Source organism: Candoia aspera, chromosome 2 (genome assembly GCF_035149785.1).
Source record: "Candoia aspera isolate rCanAsp1 chromosome 2, rCanAsp1.hap2, whole genome shotgun sequence".
Lineage (NCBI taxonomy): Eukaryota > Metazoa > Chordata > Lepidosauria > Squamata > Boidae > Candoia > Candoia aspera.
This window is the reverse complement of record NC_086154.1, coordinates 28,512,882-28,534,360: the sequence shown is the minus strand read 5'-3', so window position 1 is coordinate 28,534,360 and position 21,479 is coordinate 28,512,882.

The following is a 21,479-nucleotide window of genomic DNA, read 5'->3' as shown; positions in this document are numbered from 1 at the left end:
GACAGATAGATCAAGCTGCTTTCCTCAGATAGGACAATGGATGTGTCTATAATTTAGGGCTGGGTCAAATGATAATTGTGAAGCCAGTTCACTTGTCTTAAAATGGGCTGTTTTGATTTTTTGGCAAAATGCCAATGAGCACTTGGATAAGACTGTAATTGTGTTCTTTGATCAGCACGGTTGCTTAGCATTTAATTCGAACAGAATCAAGAAGCAGTAACAGTTCCGTCCTTCTCCTTAAATAAAATCCTGACGTCATTTTTGGGTCTTGAAAATGACCCCAGCCTCAACCAACAATCAAAGGATGCAGACCCAAAGGTTTTTAAAAAGGATTTTCCAAGGATAATTGGGGAGAATCAGAATTTAATAGGGTAATCCAATCCAAGGCATGTCTAATCGCAAGGTTCCAGTAACATATGCAGGCAAATAATTTCACCTAATGGTTTCTCCTCAAATTGTTGACTCAGTTTCATGAATTTTTGATCTAATCAATGTTTTTTGCCAGCTGTATACTGCAGCTACTTCATTACAAACACTGGAGACTTGTCCAGTATTTTTGAAGTTTTTCTTATCAGCCCAAAGTCCATTCCAAAAGGATTCTATACATTACTCGAAATTCATAAAATTAACAGACTAGGAAACAATTGTGTCTCAAACAATATTAGGAAGATAAGAAAACTGTCAGGTTAGGAGGACTTTTCTGATGGCAAGAGCTGTCAATCAGTGGAATAGACACCCTCATGAAGTAATACATTCTCCTTCACTGGAGTCTTCAGAGAGGCTGAATAGCCATCTTTCTGAAATAAGCATTAACATTAGCAGGCAGCAGCTTGGACTAGATGACCACTAAGGTCATCTATACTATACTTCCAGTACTATGATTCTATGAACAATATACTGTAGCTTTCTATCATATTGCAAAGTTGCTGAATATGTTCTTCTTAAGACTGAATCATTGGCTCTGCTCCATGATATCCCCTTGCTGATATCATGCAGATTGATGCACTGGAGAAAAATGCAACTGTATGCACATTGGCTTCTACACAAGTTGTATCAAAGCCAGAATGTGTACAGTTGCAGGAGCAATGATTTTTCTTCTGGAAACATTTATGTGGAATATGTGAGTTTGCAGGAATGAAATTTATGGGAGGGTATGGCTCAGAAAGCAAGTGCCCCATTTATATAACCCCTGAATGGTGCTATTTGGAGTCATAAAGCTTTGGAGCAGGAGAATGTATACTTTCCTAGAACATTTTTGGCCAAACTATTCTAATAGTTCACACTGAATCAGCCTTCCCAGGTAGACCAGACAGGAAACATGACCAGATGAGCTAATTCTACTTTACTGTAAGGCTACATTAACAGAATCTTGCAAGTCTGAAAGTACAAATCTCCCGCCGCCTCTTTTTACATCCTGATAAGGAACCTTTCTGAGTTCCTTTCTCTGCCCGTTATGTGGCTGCAGGCTCCCTCTCCTCTTGTCTGATTGTTCCCTAGGCAGCAACTCTTCCCCGTCTCCCAATGTCATTCCCACATACCATTGCACACCAAACGTAAGTAGTATCCAGTGGAAAAAGTTACACTGGAAATAGTTATTTCTGTGCTATTTGTTGATATGCTGTATCATATATGTGTATAGGATAATTGTTAATTGGAAAGGAAGAATATTGGAAAGGATTGGTTGCAAATTCCAGAAGACTAGTCATATAAGTGCTAATTAAAACATTTGGCAAAATAATTTCTCATATTTTTCTAAACAAAGTAAGAAGCAAAATAGCTACCTTAACGATAATACTGCCTAGTTTACTATTATTAAAACTTCCAAAAGAAATGGCAAATGACAGTGTCACCTTTCCAGCGATGTCATGCATCACTGTCATACCCTCTACTTGCTAGAAGCCATTTTCTTTCCTTTCTTTCTTTTTTAAAAACTGGACCCTAATCTCAAAAACTTGCTCATCCTTTTTCTAGATGTACCATTTTAGACTGCAAATGGGTATTGGTTGAATATTCTGCCACATCAAAATTACTGGCCTACATGGGAAACTGCAGGGAGCAAGAAGATTTCCAGTTTGGCTCTCTGTGATATGCTAGCATTTGATTTGTAGGCTTGTTGAACCTCTACTGTAAAAGCTAATTCATACATAAGTAGGCTTGCTCTGTGTCTGCATAGACCTCTTAAAAACAGTCTGCTTCCTTCTGCCCCAGTTCAGCAGTCAATTCTAATAGAAAAATCGCAGCTTGCAGGCAAGGTGGAATAATCTATTTTTTTCTATATAGAGATCACTCTGAATTTATTTGTAGATGAACTCTCTTGATAGCATAAGACATAATATTAATCCATTTAGGCTGGGTCATTCTAATAGCCAACTATGGATAGCAGGAAGACTTTAGTTTGATCAAATCCAAGTGGGATTAGGGTTTTGTTGTGTTTTTGTCCAAGTTAATTTTGAAATGATGGGCTTCCCACAGGCAGTGAATTAACCACTAACACACTAGACTAGATTTAATTCAGCAGGGCTTTATTTCTATACTTTAATTATATCCGGAGGTTAAACTTGGGGAAGACATCCAATGCTTTATGTTTTAAATAATTAAATGTAGAGTTAGGGTCTTTTTACATACTTTTTGATGTATGTCAGTAATGAAGGGAAATCTGCCTGTACAGGCTCCACTGCTCAGAAAACCTGGAACCTATATGGTAAAGTTGGCATTGATTACATAAGGGACAACTATGATGTGAAAAATTGCATTTGCATTTGCAAAAAGAAAGGGACTCAAAATCCCAACTGTATCTTCATTCTATTATGTTGGTTTTGACTCACGCTCAGAGCAGTCCAGACTGACAATTATTCATTCAGCCACTATGTGCTGAATATGTGAATTGGCCTACATTTTTCCCATGGAGTTCCAACCACTGAATGTGGATTTTTCAATTGACAAAGTAAAGATAGTTGGAGAGATCCCCCCCCCTTTTCTTTTGCAAAGATACCAGCACAGAATGGTTAATAGTTTAAAGGAGTGGAAACAGATTTGTTTCACTCCTGTAATTTGCATGCTAATCTGTGACAAGAAAAGCAGTCTTGTTGTTCATGATGGGACCCAGTAATGGGCTTCAGGTCAAGATTTGGGGACTTGCTGCCCTAGATGACAAGAGACTGACAAGTGATGAGGCAGCACAATCAAGCCTGGCACCAATGTTTGGACTAGCATAGATACATTGGGACAAAGCTAATGCCTTGTTGCTGGTTGAATACATAAATTTATGCAATATTTAGGAATTGACTGGATAGGCATGATGCTCATTGTATTCATTTATCATATACACCATACACAATTAGAAGATGACTATTCTTCCCAGCCAAACTACAATTTAAGTTTAAGGGGAGTTCCAGTAAGAACGTCTAATGTTGTGGAACAATATACCATGATGAACTCTTTGGGCTAATCCTCTAAGGACACAGTCTCCATTCAAGAAAGGCTTGAAGAGGAAAAGCAGGTGCACTTTTGTTGCAAAGCTGATTGTCACAAACCAGACTAATAATTATGAGCTCTTATACAGTATCTTAAATAAGAAAATTGGACTAAGAGATATGTATGTCTGAAGTATGAAAGAATGGGGAATCAGTGTCTGCAAGGTGCTTTTTTGTTGTTTTTTGTACTGTTGTTGTTGAACTAGGGCTTCAGGATACAAATCCCACCTTGCTCATTGATGCTCTTCCCTGTTGTTTGGTAGTGAAGAGGAGCAATAACTAAAAGGTTCAGCATCTTGAGGAACCAGAAGAGCATTTGGACTACCACAGATAACTACGAAGGTACAAGCAAGATCTGCATAAGGAAAAAGTCTTGGTTTGCATCTTTTGGATTAATTTATAACATTTCTGTTGGAGCTGTAACACTGACCATTTAGCACCCCATGACCTACTGACCAGAAGCAGGTGGTACAGTGTACATAGTGGGTTAAGAATTTACTCTGCCTCCTCTCTTTGTCTATCTCTCTGCATGCTCTTTGTCTAAGAGATTACTACTCTGAGCCCATTTCCTTCTCATTTTCTTTGGAGGCACCCACACACACCTGGAGCACATGTTCTTGGACTCTCCTCCTTGTGAAATGTAGCAATGTGAGTGCTAGGTTTCGCCCATCCCGAGAAGTATTTCCTGCAAAGAAATCTCCCTTCTGTTATGGTTATAAAACCTGCTTCCCTAATCAGAGTTCAAGCTAGATCGCTGCTCTTAAGAACTGTCTCGCACACAAAATGCTTCAAGCTCTAGCCATTCCTGTGTTGCATCTTTGGATTACTGAACCGTTTTTATACTGCATTTTGAATTAACCCCAAAACTGCACGTTTATTTGCAGGTTTCGTTCCAGTCCAGCCCTCATAAGTAGAAGTTACAGCTTCATGCATGGTGGATGCAAGAGCAAGAGGGAGGCTACTGTCACTGGGTATAAACCAAGGAAAAAGGACTTTTTGTTGCTAGAGAGTGGTGGCAGTGAGACTTCAGCATGGCTGGGTGAGGCACTTGCATGTGTACAGCTGCTGATGTTGTGGCATGGCAGCTAGGAATTCCCAAAGAACCAGCAGCCCTGTACAACTATATGACTGACTGGCTGACTGACTGAATGTCTACGAGCCATCAAGTCAGCGTTGACTCTTAGTGACCACCTAGACAGATTTTCTCCAGGATGACAACTATATGATACTGCTATTAATTTCTCTCTCTTTCACTGAGCAAATACTGGGTCTCCTCTAACTCGCTAGTAGTGGAAACAACTTGCTGCATCTTTCTGTGCAGCACATTAATTCTCATTCTCACTTGTGGCACATTAAGTGGTGACAAATTTGTTGAACCTCCTTCACCTGTTCTGGCTTCTCCAGAAAATCCCACATGATACAGTTGGCCTTGAAAATATAAACGGGGGATCTGTTAAGTACTTGGATGGGAGTCCTCCAGGGAATTCCGTGACTGTAAACTAGATTGAGATTTTTTTAAAAATAATATATCCCAGGAGAAGGCAATGGTAAACCACTTCTACATTCTTCCCAAGAAAGTCCATGAAGTCACCAGGATCTGACCTTACTTTTTTTAGGGTTTATAAAAATATTAAGGGCCTGAAGACTCTTGATTGTTTGTTCAATTTTAGTAAATCAATATATCAGATTAGAACTTCCCTTTTCTTTTGTGTTACTACCATTTCCACACTCACACCCAAACACACATGCACACTTACAAGCATTTTGCTAAAATGGTCTTTTGGATTTGAAAACTGTGCACATCTCAAGAGAAGTAATCAAATGGAATATTTGAAATAAATGGAGTGGTAACAGGTGAGCAGACAGGCAAGACGAAAACAAATCTAAATTCAAATTCTGATCAGTTTTAAGCTCTCTGACAAGTGAAGGCAGCCTTCCATCCTTCTGTTATCCTTCTTTTGGCAGGCTGGGTTACTGTTTGTATCTTTCTGCTGATGTTTTTAATTGATTTGTCTGGTATTTTAATTAAAAGTCTGTTTTTAACTGGATGATTGTTAGCCACACTGAGTGACAGTTTTTGGCAGATATAAATTTGTAGGACATAAATTCAATAAATCATGAAGAGCTATATGATGTGAGCAACTTAACTGAGTCAGAATAATCAAGAAGAGTCAAATGAATCTCAGTATTAGCCTAATTATTTCATGGATCTAAACTTTGGGAAGAAGTACGGAACTAGTATTTTTCAGAACTTTAAAAAAATTGGAGCTACACTGAATCTTGTACTCAGAATCAAACTCAGATTACTGTTTACTGCAAAGTTGAACTATTTCACTTGAAATATTGAGATAGTGAAATAAATGGTTCTAATCCCATAATTAGCCTTGTGTGGCACAGAGTGGTAGGCAGCAGTATTGCACCCAAAACTCTCCCCACGACCCGAGTTTGATCCCCAGAAGCTGGATTCTCAGGTAGAATCAGCCTTCCATCCTTCCAAGGTCGGTAAAATGAGCGCCCAGCTTGCTGGGGAAGGTGACGACTGGGGAAGGCAATGGCAAACCACCCCGCTAGAGTCTGCCAAGAAAACGTCGCGAAAGCAGCATCCTCCCAGAGGGTCAGACGTGACTCGGTGCTTGCACAGGGGACCTTTCACCTTTCACAATCCCATAAAAGCATGTGATCCACTACTTATTCAAGGACTTTTCGGTGATCTCCTTGATCCTGTCTACTCTTCTCCTGTTACCTTCTTTTCTTGATCTGCCAAGCACAGTAATTTTTATCTAGACCATCCTTTGCTTGCATAATACACCCAAAGTATGTGAACTTTTGCTTGCTGATGATCACATCAAGAGAGTGAACAGTCTTTATGTGGTTCAGGTCTGATTGCTTTTTTCCTAGTGTCCATGGTACTCTTTTAAATGTTTCCAAATCCATAACTCAGTGGCATTTATCTTGTTTCTCACTATCTAGTTTTCACAGCCATAGATCACTCCCGAAAAAGTGATTGCTCTTCTGATCATTCCTGTCATAGAAATGTCCTTATTGTTCATGATCTTTTCTAAGTTTATCATTGCCTTTCTCTGTAGGATTAATATCCTACTTATTCTCTAGTACATTGTCTATATCTTTATCTTTTCTTAAGTCCAAGAAAACAGAACGTCACTTCTTAGAAGTCTTTATTCTGGTTTTCTCTTGGATTTTCCACCCACACATCAGTGACATCTACTAAAAGAAACCCTTCTGCCTTTATGGCTGACTTGAAATGGGTCTCATATATTCCATATTTCATATTGATCCTTTCATAACTTCACACAAATACATACCACAAAACAATGTAATTAATATAGCATTAACGATATGATAATTACAACATGGCATTGTATACTGGTAACAATATAGTGGTATATGATAATACATGGTAGCATCTGCAGTAACTAGAGGAATGTCTTCCATCCTTCTGGTATCCCCAGCAATGAAAGGAATGCCTTCCATGGCCAACACCTGAAATTTTCTGTTTCAGCCACATCCATACAATTTTCTTGGCAGCAATAACAAAGTGATTTTTAGTTGCATTCTTGTCCTAACAGTCAGGAACCACGCTGAGACGAGGAATAAGTCTCTAGTGCTTTATTACTGCTACGTTAGACAGAAAATCCTAACAAACTGAAGAAGCGTGAGAAAACCCATATGCATAAGCCCCAAAAGTCAAGGCGGGTCTGTTCTGTGTCTCTTCTTTGAATGACTGCTCAACTCCTCGCTACTACGCATGCGTTTTCCCCCCTGGATAGGGGCCCCCTCCTGCTCACCATCAGTGCTCATGACGATTCTTCCAGGTTTGACTTTGGAGTTCCTTCTCCTAAGTGAGTTGGCTTCCTTCCTGCTTGCAAATCCCACTTGGTCTCACTCTCACAGGCAATTTCTCTTAACCTTTAATCCTCTGAGCTTACTGGGAAGGATGGCCCACCAGGAGCTCAAGCTTCAGGCTTTAATTTATGAAGTATGGCGAGAATACTAAGGAAATGGCAAGGAAAGGATTAATGAGCTAAGCACAACAAAGGGACATTGAGTCTCCATGGCAAAGATGAGTCACACAAAGGCAGAATATATTAGCACTGTTTCAGAGGAACACAAAGGAAGATACTTCTTTATTCAGAAAGATCACTTGGATATGTGCTGTGAGCATAGGCTATCCTGATTTACCAGACTCAGGACATGAAGACTGGCATCAGTATGGATGAGCCTGAGAACTTAATGGCCCCTCCACACTTTGTATTCTCAAGTAGGTTATACAAACTCTATAAATGTATTGACTATTTGATGAAACTTTAGATTGCTACCTAAATATATGAGAAGGTGTGCTTCTCAAACACAGGCCAGGATATTTTAAAGACAAAAGTGCTTTAATCTACTGAAGTATCTTGAGATACCAGTGTTTCATGATTCCCTCCTATGTTCCACCAAAGCTTTAAGCTGGCCAATTTAAAGATACCCATATCTGTTGCTTGATTGGTCTGGTAACCTGAATATTCAAAAGACACTTACATCTATTAGAGTTCCTAACCTGTTGTAGGGCAGACCTTTGAATGGATTAGTTGGCAACATACAGATGAATGATTTCTTGTAGTTCAGCCAAGAATACTACTATAATGGTCTTTTTGTTTTAGAAGCTATGGGACTTTTGTCCACATGGCCTTTTGCATAACCAAAGACTGTGTTGACCAGGCACTAACACTAGTTGGGAATTCAGGGTATTCCTGTTCCCAAGATATTTAGTGGGTGCTAGGGTGCAAAAGGTTAACTTAAACAAGGCAACTATATCATCAGCATTGTCATCATCGTGATCATCTATTAAACTTGTATGCTGCCTGATTCTCAATGACTCTGGGCTGCTCACAACAATCAAAGAAATTACAATAAAACATAAAAAAACTAAAGAAAAAAAGATGGCAAGTATAATGAAGCAAGGGGTCCCACCCTCCCTCACTGAAGACCAGGGTGAAGAACCAGGTCTTTGCAGGTCTTCTAAACAACAGTAGAGCGGGGGCCATCCTGATCTCGGGGGGGGGGGAACTGAATCTGCTCATGCCTAACCTTACTCTTCTATTTGTCACCTGCTATCTGACAAACTGAAGTCTTACTTATTATCATTAGAAAAGGAAGGAGATACAATAGGAACAAGAGGGAATCATTTGAAGAAGTGATGGCTAATTTTTCTCCTAATGTATTGTTAGGAGTGACTTAAAGGAACATGATAAATGTTCTGATGGCAGTCTTAAATATTGTTGCTAGTATATTTTTAAGCAGAAAAAAGAGATCATAACAGAAAAGGGTTGGTGGAGAAGTGGGCAGACACATAGATTAAATGTATTTGACTTTTTTTTCACTAAAAGTATAACAACACAACATACATTTGAAATGGAACAGACTTTAAGTGGTCAATAAATGCAGAAGAGAACAACTCAAATGAGACTGAAATAAGTCTTGAGATTACTATGGTGTGGATTTTTAGTTTTTATTTATTTAAAGTTATTATGACCACTCATTCCAAAAGACTTTGGGTGGCTTACAATATCCAAATATGCAAATAAAACAGTAAAAAACCATGAAACTAAGCATGACCGCCCAGACTAAAAACAACAGTAACAAACATGACAGGGCTCCATAGAAACACTAACCCCAGGCCTGGGCACAGAGCCAGGTCTTAAGGGCCTTCCGGAACCCCAGGAGAATGGGCATCATACCCAGGGCCACAAGTAGGGGGGGCAAGCGGGGCATGTGCCCCGGGCACCGCACTGGGGAGGTGCCAAAATGGGTGCGGAATCCATGTTTGCCCCAGGTGACAGAGACCCTAGTTGTGGGCCTGATCATACCTATCTCTGGGGGGATGCTGTTTCAGAGGGCAGGAGCAATGACAGAGAAGGCATGCTTCTTTGGTCCCACAAGATGATAACATTTAACTGAGGGGACTTGGAGAACACCCACTCTGCCTGAAAGTATCAGGTGGGCTGAAATGATTGGAGAGGGGCAGTATCTCAGATGACCACGCCCTATGCCATGAAAGGCTTTAAAGGTGGCAACCAACATCTTGAATTGCATCCAGAAACTAACCAGTAGCCAATGCAGCTCACATAGCAACAATGGCACGTGAGTGTGATGAGAAGTTCCTGTTACTGCTTATGTCACTGCATTTTGAACTAGCTGTAGCTTCTGGAATGTCTTCAAGGGCAGCCCCATGTAGAGTGCACTGAGGTCATGAGATGACCAGGGTGTGAGTGACCTTTAGAGTGCAGATAGATAAGGAATGAATAAGAGAGAGAGAGAAAGTCATGCACAGCTGGAACGCCTAAACAGAGAAAATGCCCCTCTCTCACCATGCTAGATTTCCAAGTCTTCCCCGGAGGTTATATGTCTAAGGACACTTACAGGCACACATGAGAGGTGGTTGCAAGTTTTGTTCGGTCTTTTGAAACAAATCCCCAAGCAGCAGGAACAGCAAGAGCGCAACACACATGCACACACAAGAGAGAAAGAAGTTCCAAAAGTCAAGCAAACTCCCCTTAATACAGTCCCAAAGTTCCCAAGTCCAAAGCAGCAGGCAACAGAGCAGTCAGAGTAAGGTCCTGGGGATGAAGCATCACAGAACGTTCACCAGCCAGTCTGGGATCCAAAGTCAAGGGATTCAGAAGTCCAGATTCGAGGCACACAGAGTCTGGGTTAGAGAATAATTGTTTCCAGTCAAGAGGGTTGGGTTTGCTGCTCTGCTGAAGTAGACCCAGAGCTCGTGTTGCTTATTATGGGAGGGTGAAGCTCCTTTCTTGTGAGGAGCCTTGCAAAGCACCTTTGCTCTGCTCGCTTCTCAGCATACAAGCCCTTGCACTGGGGGGAAGCAGCAGCCAAGACTCCTCATCTTCAGAGACTGATGGCAGCTGTTCCTATTGATTACGGGATGGGCCACCTCAACTACCTGCAGGTCCCAGGTGGTGGTTCATCCAGTAACTCTGGAGCAGGCTGCTCATGGTCAGTCTCCTCATCTGAGTCTGAGCTCACCGTGAGAAGGATCTGAAGACTGACAAAAAGAAGTGCTTCTTTACAAAGTGCACAATAACATTCTGGAACTGATGTGGCGGTGGCCATCAATTTAGAGGTCATGGAGGAGAGGACTATCGATGGCTTCTAATCTTGATTGCCATGTACTCTCTCTTGAATCACCAGCAGCATGTTTAAATACCAGATTCAGGAAGCATCTGTTAGCTGTCATTCTCCTACCCGGCACGAGGGCTTCCTGGATGTAGTGGTTGGTCAGATTCAGCAGAACTCTTACGTTTTGATACATGCTTTAGATAGCATATCCTTCTGCTCAAACATACACCCAAAGGGTATTTGTCTGAGACAGAAAAAGAAAGTTGGTGGGGAAAAAGGCTGGCAGAACCATTATTGGTTTGCAAAGAGCAACTGTCAGCTAATTCACCCTTCCTAGGCCTTCCTCTTCTGATTTTACTCTGCTAAGTTGTGTGCAGTATGAAGCTCAGCAAATAAATATATTTACACTTGAGAACTAGGCACAAAGACGAATCCTTTAGGCCAGAATCTTTCATTATTTAAGTTAATGGGGATGGAGATGTTGACGCCATTGTGAAGGAAGAGACATTTTAAAGAATAGGTGTTGAACACATCAAAAGCTTCTGAGAATTGTACCTCCCACTCATGCATTATTAAAATGCAGCGTATAGCTCAGAAACATACCGGATGCCTCTGCTTTCCATCCAATACGTTCAGATATATAATAAATAATATCCGGCGAGAGTGTAATGAAAAAGATGCATTAACTTGTGTTTTGTGACTGCCATAAATTATACTCGGGAAACGCAGTGGGTTCAGGGAGAGGGAATTGATGGAAATGATCTAACTTACTACAGGGGCTGTTAGAGCTAGGCATGCAGAACCTGCTCCAGAGAGACATGAATCTTTCATGCACTTTCCCTCTGAATGCTGGATGCACATTAACGACAGGGCAGTGGAAAGGGAATGATGAAGCAACTGGGGCAAACACTCCATTACTAAATGTAATTTCTCCATTCAAAAGCACTTGGCCCACCAAGGATTTCGAAGATGGATCCATGCGCCGCCAGGTCTCTTTTCTGGTTTTTCCTTCATTAAGAACTGGCCACAAGAGAACTTAGTGCAGCCCTTGGTGACTTCCTGTCACCTTCCAGCAGAGCTTATCTTTCCTTATGCACATCTCACATTTGCCATTCACCATTACACAAAAGGATTTTTGACACACACTATGCAGAGTTTCTCCTTGTTCAGTGGATTACAGGCAAAACTTTCACACCTAAATATTTTACACATGTAGTCATAGTTTGGCATCCTTATCATGTACATCAGTGTTTTTCAACCTCAGCAACTTTAAGATGTGTGGACTTCAACTCCCAGAATTCCCAGCCAAGAGTTGAAGCCCACACATCTCTGCTGATTGCTGAGGTTGAGGATGCTGCGGTTGAGAAACACTGATGTACATTATCCATTGTGGGGTAATGTTAGCCAGGGTCTGGGCAATGACAGGGGGAAACAACTTTGGTTTCAAGTCCATTATTATAAGGAGAAAAAAAATAAAACTTGACTGCCTGTAATAGTATGTGGGAATGACCTTGGGAGACAGGAGGAAGAGCTGCAGACTAGACAATGGTCAGACAGGAGGCAGCTGAGCCCGCAGAAGGAACGGGGGCATGGCAAATGTCTCAGAAGGGACCCTACCTAGTTTCTTGGGCTGTAAAGGTGAGGGGGGAGAAATGTACTTTCAGACTTGCAAGATTCTGTTAATGTACAATAAAGATAGAGCTGTGCTTCTTGTCTGGACTACCTCGCAAAGCTGACATTGCCCTAAAGTGATTACACTGATATATTTTTCTTTTATTTATATAAAATGCCACATATGTGAGATTCACAGAAGCCAGTATTCCTTGCCAAATAAAGAAAAAAAGGAAAGAAAAATTAAAAAGGACAAGATGACATGTGTTTTCATAAAATCTGTCCATGTTAAATATTAGGTAGAGATGTACATTTGAAAATAATGACTATAAATACATAAAAATAGTGTGTCCTACTCAAATGAGAATATTTCTCTCACACACACAGATTTCAACCATTTATATAGCACACCATCACAGGATACTAGGCAGCTTGCAGTCAGTAAAACAACATACAAACATCACTGGACCCCTTCCATGTCACAAAAATGCTAATCACAATTCAATTCCTTTCAATAATAACAATAGCAATAATACAGCCAAAGCTTCTAGTGACGAGTTCTGTACGATGTGAGAGGGCATGGGGTGAGGGCTGGACAGCAGGACTTTTCTGCTGTGGTTCCTATACTCTGGCCTTCATTTCCCCTGGAGCAGTTGCTGGCTGGGGAATTCTGGGAATTGAAGTCCACACATCTTCAAGTTGCCAAGGTTGAGAAACACCACCCTGGAGGTTGATTGCTCTCTGTCTTTCTACACTTCTGTAAAGTACTGAAAGCAACTCTACTCTACCCTGAATATTTTGGGTGATTTGATCATTCTAATCACCTTCATTTTTCAGGTGTACTTTGTTTTATGCCTCCCACAGTTTCCAAAATAGGGCAGGTTACAAATAATGGTAAAATAAATAAATGAATAAATTCAAGTGTTATTAGACCATTTAAATTAACAGGGAGAAGCTTTCTGCCTGCTCAAGTTACTGCCCTGATGTTGATGGTTAAATTTGGCCCTTGCTCTCTTTTTGGATGATTTCTTCAACCTTTGAACCTGAAAATAGAGGGTATTTTCAAAGCCAGGACTATCCAGGTTAAAGTCAGTGATTCTGGTAATGTTAAGGTTCAACAGGCAGCTTTTAAACATTTAAATGGCTAAGGTTTTTGTCTTGAACTGACAAAATTAGAAAAGCAAAAAACTCCAAGAATGTATTTTGGGAATGTAACAAAATTAGTCCTCAAAAAAAGTCACACCTCTGTCTCCAGTCTTAATTATTTAGCAGATGAGTGTAGAGCTAAAGGTAGTGGATTGATTTGAAACTTTGTATGCCCTTATTAAAACAGTAATAGGGGGACTGCCAGGGAGCTTCCTGGACACTTGACTGATGCAAAACTTGGCAATGAACATGGGAGAAATCCTTGTTATGAAATGCTTTATCTGATGGACTGTATCACACTCCAACTTCTTCCCAAACATTTATGTGATTGTTTACTTGATTTCTTAGATTTATGTTCCATTTTTCCTCTAGAAGCACAAGATGGTGAGTCTGCTCCAATTTTGTCTTCACAGCAACCAACATGGTCAAAGATAATGACTGGTCAAAGTTGCTCAGTGAATTTCTATAGCAGCAAGTGGGACTCCTTGGTCTTAACCCTCTAAAGATTCATCTCTTTTAGACTGTATTCCTTTGAACATATGACTGACAAAACCTATGTAAAGTGTTTAGTACTTAGTCTAACCACAAACTTTCGTTATCAGCTTCTGCTGGTCTCCTCACCAGTTCCATTAAATATTGCTGAATAAATCATTCTCTACCACATCTTCTAAGAAACATTTAGAAAAACTGCTTCCAGATGCCTAACATTTATATCTAATTATATATAATCAAGGATTTTTTTTCTGTTTTGACCCTTGGAGGCTATTTTTTTCTCCAGAAGTGGTTTGTCCTTGCCTCCTTCCTAGGGCTGAGAGTATGTGACTGGTCCAAGGTCACCCAGCTGGCTTTGTGCCTAAGGTGGGACTAGAACTCCTGGTCTCCTGGTCTCTAGCCTCGTGCCTTAACCACTACACAGAACTAGCTTAGTGATCTGTTATGATCAGCCATATGACTCCCAGGATCCAAAGGAAACCTACAACACAAATGCTGTGAGAGGGAATTTCTTTTTGGGTTAATGGGTGGATGGGAGAAATAGAGACCACTGGAGTCACTGAAGCTTATATAAAGTTATGCAATGTAGAATTAGACAAGAGATGGGTCAGAGGCTTGAACAACAGATAGATGAAAATACAAGTTTAAACCTTTACTTGTTTAGAATGTATCAGAGAATTTATGATATGCTATGGTATGAATTTATGATATGATATGCCAGAAATGTGCAATTCTTTTGAAGGCCACACAAAGACACCTCAGGAAGGTATACTCCAAAAAGTAGGTGGGTCTAAGGCAAAGAAGTGAGTAGACTCAGTAAATTCATTTAAATGTAAAATAACTTAAAATTAGATTATTCACTCCTCATATTTACTTCTCCCATCTGTTATGTTTAAATGGTGGCATGGGGCCAGGTTATTTGAGGGACTGCCTCTCCCCAGTTACATCTACTCATACCATTAGGTCCAGCAGGAAGGGTATGCTTTGGGTCTTCTTTATTAAGGAGTGCCATCTGGTGAGGCCCAGGGAGAGAGCCTGTTCTGTCGTGACACCCATCTTTTGGAACATCATTCCTTCAGAGATTATACTGGCCCCAACCCTGTCGACCTTTTGCAAGCCTTTAAAGATGAGGTTCTGTCACTGGGCTTGAAGATCCAGGTATGAGTCTGAGCCCATGCAATGGATGTGCTGATTTGTGTTATGGTTTTTTACCTCAGCTGCCGATTACTGTATGTGTATGCTGTTGTTTCTTTATTGTTTTATGCTTTTATGCTGCTTTAATTATAGTTCACTACCCAGAATCATGAATTTGAGATGGGCAGCCACAGAAATTGAAATAATAAAAGAAAAATAAAAAAAAAATATTTGAAGAGGGCGCTGTCCATTTACTACATGGCATATCAGAACAAGCACTCTGCTGAATATTGTTTTATACTATTGTTGCTGCCTTCTGTTAAGTGCAACAGCTAAGATGATCTATAGCTTTATTAAAATAAAAACTGTTCACCTTTTGCTTTCTGTCTACCAAGTAACTTCTATGGTGGTATTTTAGTTCCAAGGCTCTGTTTTCCAAAATGGGAATCAACAGGTGTCTGTTTCTTTTAGTTACAACTTGGAACCGTCTTAGCTCCTGATAAAACTTAATTTGAGAGTTCAGAACTCACACCAATATTTTTCTTTGCTATTGAATGAAACCCCCAGCTGTAATTTTAGCCACTCCCCACTCTCTTTTTAAAATTGGGTCAACACATGGACTCATGGGAAACTAAAAGCTAGGTATGCTTTTCATTTTAATGTAGATTTTCAAGATTTAGAAACTTTTTAAAAAACCAGTCTCTTTGACAATAGACAACTTGAAGAATGCTATGCTAACATACTAGAAGAATATTTTTAACAATGAAACATTGAATAGAGTTACATGATGGTTGATCTTGACAAATTCATGTCAAGTTGTTTCTCAGTTATACTGTATGTTCTAGAGGTGGCATTCCCTCACAGCTTTTAGTTATGAGGAGCCTTATATAAAAAAGAATAAAAGAAATGTCTAAAAAAAAGTTTCAGCAAATGTAGAACACCAACATTCTTTTATAAGAATGTTGAAAATACTTTTATAAAGAATGTTATAAAATAATACGCAGTTAGATAAGATTCCTCTTGAATTCATTAGGAATTCTATTAGATTTTTGTTGTTTTGCATTTTCTGTCTTACAACCCAATTTAACAAAGGCCATTTCAGAATTTCCAGTACTAAAACTCCAGTAATTATTTCCCTGTCCCTGACTTTGAGTAATCCTTCACATCACTTGCACTCTAAACCCCTTTTCTATCTTTGTCACAATGGTGTATTTACTTCACAGACTTCTTCATATCAACTCACCAATGGTTGGCAAAGATTCTCTTCCTCCTCCTCTGCTTTCTTCTTCCTATCTATGTCCCTGCTGACCTACACATATTATGCAAGTGCTGTTCCAGCCAGCTCCACATATCTCAATTTAAACTATGCTATATACTCCTAGCTAAACCAAGCAGCCAACAGATGATATGGGCTCTAGAACAATGAGGGGCTTACCCATTTGCCACCTAGCTCCATCCCTGGTTGGATGTTCACTCTTAAAGAAGCATGTACAGTAGTTTAAAATGCACAATATGTCTTTTAAAATATAGTGCAATCTAAAATAGCATGCATGTAGCTGAAGCCTCAACCAACAGCCAGCACAGCATAGCATGGCTTATTTGGGGAGCTTTTTGGAAGTTCTCCAGAGCATGTAGTCAGGCCTAGACTTAGAGATGCCATTGCTCTAGCATCCTCCAAATGGGCCAGGCCTGGGAATACCATTGATCCTGCTCTGTTAGCAGAAGGACCATCCCAAAGTTTGTTTGTTTAAAAAATTCTGTGTCTCCTAATGTCAAGCTCTTGGTAGTTGCCTAAACTGAAAGTGGTTCTTTCCAAACATGATTTTTACAGAGTTCTTTTTAACAAGATTTATTGAGAAGACTGGGATGAGATTACAAGAATACTAGCAACTGAACTATTTGCCCATTTAGAACTAATGTATTCATGTGTACATTATAGCAGATACTTCCTATTTTCTTTCTAACAACCCTTCTATGAACTGGCAAGGAGGCTAGTCTTTTTCCGATAATGGAGAAGATTGCAACCAGCTGTTTACACAACAGTCTCCTGCATCTTTATCAATCTGGGAACCAACCGTTACACCTAATTTGCTAACCTTATTGGAAGGTAAAAGGGAAAAAGACTTTTCTATTACTTTGCCTGTGGGTCTATATTGAAAACTAGTTGCCATCCTAGCATGAGTAACTTTCTCCCCCTGGAGTTGAGGCAGGTCTCCTCACTCCTGGACTTCTGCAAAAAACTAAAAACCTAGCTTTGCCATCATGCCTGGGGTGGGAAGGAGAACAGTTCCTCTTGGGGATGGCTAGCTCCTTAGAACTGCCTTGTTTTGCTTGTGGACAGAGAGAGAATTTTAGCCATCTGGACTCTATTCCATTTTAATATATTTATATTTTATTGCTTATTGATATTATTATATAGTATTTATATTATATTGTGGTTGAATGTTTTTACTGTGAACCTCCCAGAGTCCCTTCTTGTGGGGGAGATGAACGGCTATAAATTTGATAAATAAATAAATAAACTTATTCATTTTCAAATTTCCACCTTCTCCACATTGCACTGGGATATGAGTCTGATTCATGAGAGCACATGCATTGGAACAACTAACCATGTGAGTGTTAAGGGATGACATCATTCTCTGTATTTCTGATTTTAGACATTGAGTAACGTTGCTCATGTAGCTAAAACAGCACTATCCTACTTTTGAGGGAGGTATTAGTAGGCCTGATTAGTAGGCCTGATAGAAGCAAAAGATTTACCTAAGTCCAAAATTAGAGAGAAAAGAAGGATAATTTGACAGCCCTACAACTGAGGCAGATCACTTGTAACAGAATGTGGACTGACAATTAGGAATATATAGAAATAGAACCCTGAATGTAATTTGCCCCTTGTTGCCTATAAAATTTTATTATTGCTTGTGAACTCTTTTGAGCAGTAGAAGTGGCATAATTTACCTGTGCTGTTAATTTCCGAGAGGCCTGAAATACTATGCCCAGGTATTTAAAACTTTTAACCCTGGATGAGAGGCATAGTATGGAATAGCTAAAATCCAGGTAGTAGCATTCATGCTGTAACCTTTTGCTGTAGTTCTCATTTGTTTCTGTTTTATTACAGATTTGAACTTTGGGGTCTTAGGCAGTACTGAAACCCTCAGGAGAACTCACAGCACATAGATAATCTCTGTTAATTTATAAAAGCTTTACTAATTACAATTCCTTAAGCATGACACACACATTTATTTATTTATTTATTATTCAAATTTTGCCACCGCCCATCTCCCCCAAAATCACACATGCACATTCATATTTACATACTTTGCTATACCCTGGCCAAGTAATGCACAGGAATCAGAAAAGGCAGAAGTGCCCTATAGAAGATAGTTGCCTATATGAATTGGAGGTCCTCCAACCATACATCACCTCAGCTTTCTTTGACCATTAACTGGCTGGGTGAAACATCAAGCATGGCAGTTTATTTCTGGTTGCTGTCCTTTAGTCCTTCTTTGATTTCAAAATTGACTTCTTTATCTCTTCAGTTTGTTTACATGTATGCATTCTTCTCTAGATACAATCTGTGGCATTCTACTCCATCTGTTCCTCCCAACACTTTAATCATTGTAATAGTCTTCTCTTATGTAGAGAACTCCTGGACACTAATTGCAACTGTGAAATTATAATTAAGGATGACAGCTTGTGTAACCTTCTTAAACCTATTGGCATTGCCCTGAAAACACTCTCATAACATCAGTTTAAGTATACCTATTCCTTTCCAATATCCTGTTATGAAAAAAAATGTTTATAATGTACAAGTTCATTTCTAATACAGGGTTTATGTTATGAAAATTCCCATTCATAAACAAAGCTGCCAGTGCTAAATAGAAGGTAACCTTGCAGGATGTGCTGCCCTCCCCTTTCTATTCTGGGCACTTCCATACTGTCAGTGCTTCTTCTCCACAATCACTCAAAAGCAATTTTTCAGAAGGCTTCTAAAAGCTTTGAGAACAAGAGGCAGGAGCCACTGCCCTAATGCAGGTTAATGAAAGCCCTTCATTAACAAAAATCCCTTCATTTCTATCCCATATGAAAGAGAAATGGAATAAATGCCTTGTGCTCATCCCAACCATGTCCTTCCTTCACACTGTCTGCATTTGTCTGGTTGAAAGAAACAACAGCAACAGCAATTGAAAAACCTTAAGCCCCAAAGGGGAGATGGAGTGAAGCAGGTGTTCCTGCAGATGAGGAAATTGACTGCTTGTAAGCTCTAGAGATACAAGACTTTTACTACAATTTCAGCTGTCCTGAGCTTAGCCAAAAATATATAGGCTCATTTCTCAAACAGAGCCTATACAGTGGGATCACAGAGGTCCAGAGAGCAAATTTTGAACTGACATATGGCGATGCCTTTACTTGCAGGTTGAAACAGTTGTTGTTCATATATTTTAGATTGGATAGATGAGAGCAAGTATATCCATGTGTCTCTTACAAAATAAATAAAAAAGGGATGGTGCCTGAAGTAGATGGAAGTCAACCAGCACTGGTTGCAATGCAAAACGTGTCAACTTGTATATTATTTTCTCAACCCGAAGTTCTCACTCAGGGCACAAATGACCAGGCTCAAATTATTCTACTTGGACACATTATGTGAAGACTTAGCTCTCTGGAAAAGGTTATAATTCTGGGAAATGTGGAAGGAAAGAGAAGAGGACAACCAGCATGGATGGACTCAGCTTTGGTGATGAGTGCACTGTTGGAAGACCTGAAGGACCACAGTATGGACAGATTGTCATGGAGAAAATCTGAACTGACTTGATGGCACTCAATCTATCAATCAATCAATCAATCAATTAATATTATTTTCAGGATAGGACACATACCATTTTCTTCCTTTTCTTTGTGATGCATTTGAGTTTTCAATAGTTAATTTGTTCGTTTCAATATATTATGCATCTCTAAAGTTTCTAAATTTCACACCAAAAACATGATGAATTGATTATCCACTGAAGGAGCTATAATTTTTTTTAAAAAAACCTTTGTATTTATCAATTTTGTATTAGCCAAATGCAAAATGGTATTAATATATGAATCAGTGAAAGCAATAATATATTATGATCTTGTGGGAACCTGGGCCGATATTTATTAAAGATACATATTTCCAGCTATGAAGACTCCTTTGTTTTATTCATATATCATTTGATGCATAACTCTACTTCTCTTCCTGGAGAGTGATTATTTTGCTCTAAATCCACAAACAAATCTCCTTGTTATCATTAGTATTAATAGTAGGAGTATCCATCATTTTACAGTTTTATAATATGCAAGGCTTTTTCCAATATGGAACGCATTCATTTTGCAGTTCAACAAACAGTAGATTCAACAAACCTAATATCAGTTATGCAGAAGTAAGCCCCATAGGCTTCAGCTGGATTTATGCATAAATAGCTGTAAGCAAGATTGCATCATTAATATACAGTATATTTAATATTAACAATGGAATAACCTTATATTTAACTTACTTGCTAGGTAGCCATAGGGAGCAGAGAATTTCCTGAAGGCAGGTATACAAATAAACAAACAAATAATTTCCCTGTCAAATGACTGTTGCCTATAAAACTGTTCCTGTAGCTAACTTCACTAATTTTCAAATAAGTCACATACTTTTCCTTGGAAGAAAGTTTAAAAGAGTTTGACGGGATTAGCCAGCTAACAGTGGGGAAGAATAATATTGCACACAGGGCAGAGGGCAACAACTACTATCATTTGATTTGGACTATTCTACTTTGCAGTGAAGCTCAGCATGGGACAATTGATCAGTTTAGATGAACAATAAAGTACATAATTACAACTAACAACTGTGTTTGACTTCTTGCTGTGATTGCAGGTAATTTGGCCTCAAGAGATACTCAAACTTGCCTAGGTCATATCCATGTACTGCAGATGTAGAGGCTTTACGTTTTTTTTCTTTTTTTTTGCACACTTTCAACAATATGGGGAAATCTGATTAGGAAGCTGTGAAATGGGAAAGGAATTCCAGGTTGAACAGTAGAATAATAGGCCTTTCTGAATTTCTTATGGCTGGTCTAGAGAACTATGGGAAAATGACTATGGATAAATAAATAGTTTGTAAGTCTGGAAGTGGAGGTTGTACACAAGAAGACAAACACTCTCACACAGGCATACATACACCTCAGCACATCCACACCTAATTCTTTTTCCCTAGTCATATCCTACTACAGATTGCTTATTACCTGCTGCCAGTAGCCATGGGAAATCAAAGGATCTGGTCTTTATGAGTCAGTTGGTGAAACAGAGCTTACTAGTAGGAGTTAGAGCACTTGATTTCCTGCTATTAATGCTGATCCTTTGCCAATGGGGGTGGGGGGACATGTTGAGTTCCCTGCAACTCTGTAGATCAGTTTTTGTAGCCCGGGGGCGATGAAGCCTGTAAGCTACAGATCGCTCATTTATACTCTAGAACGCACCTGG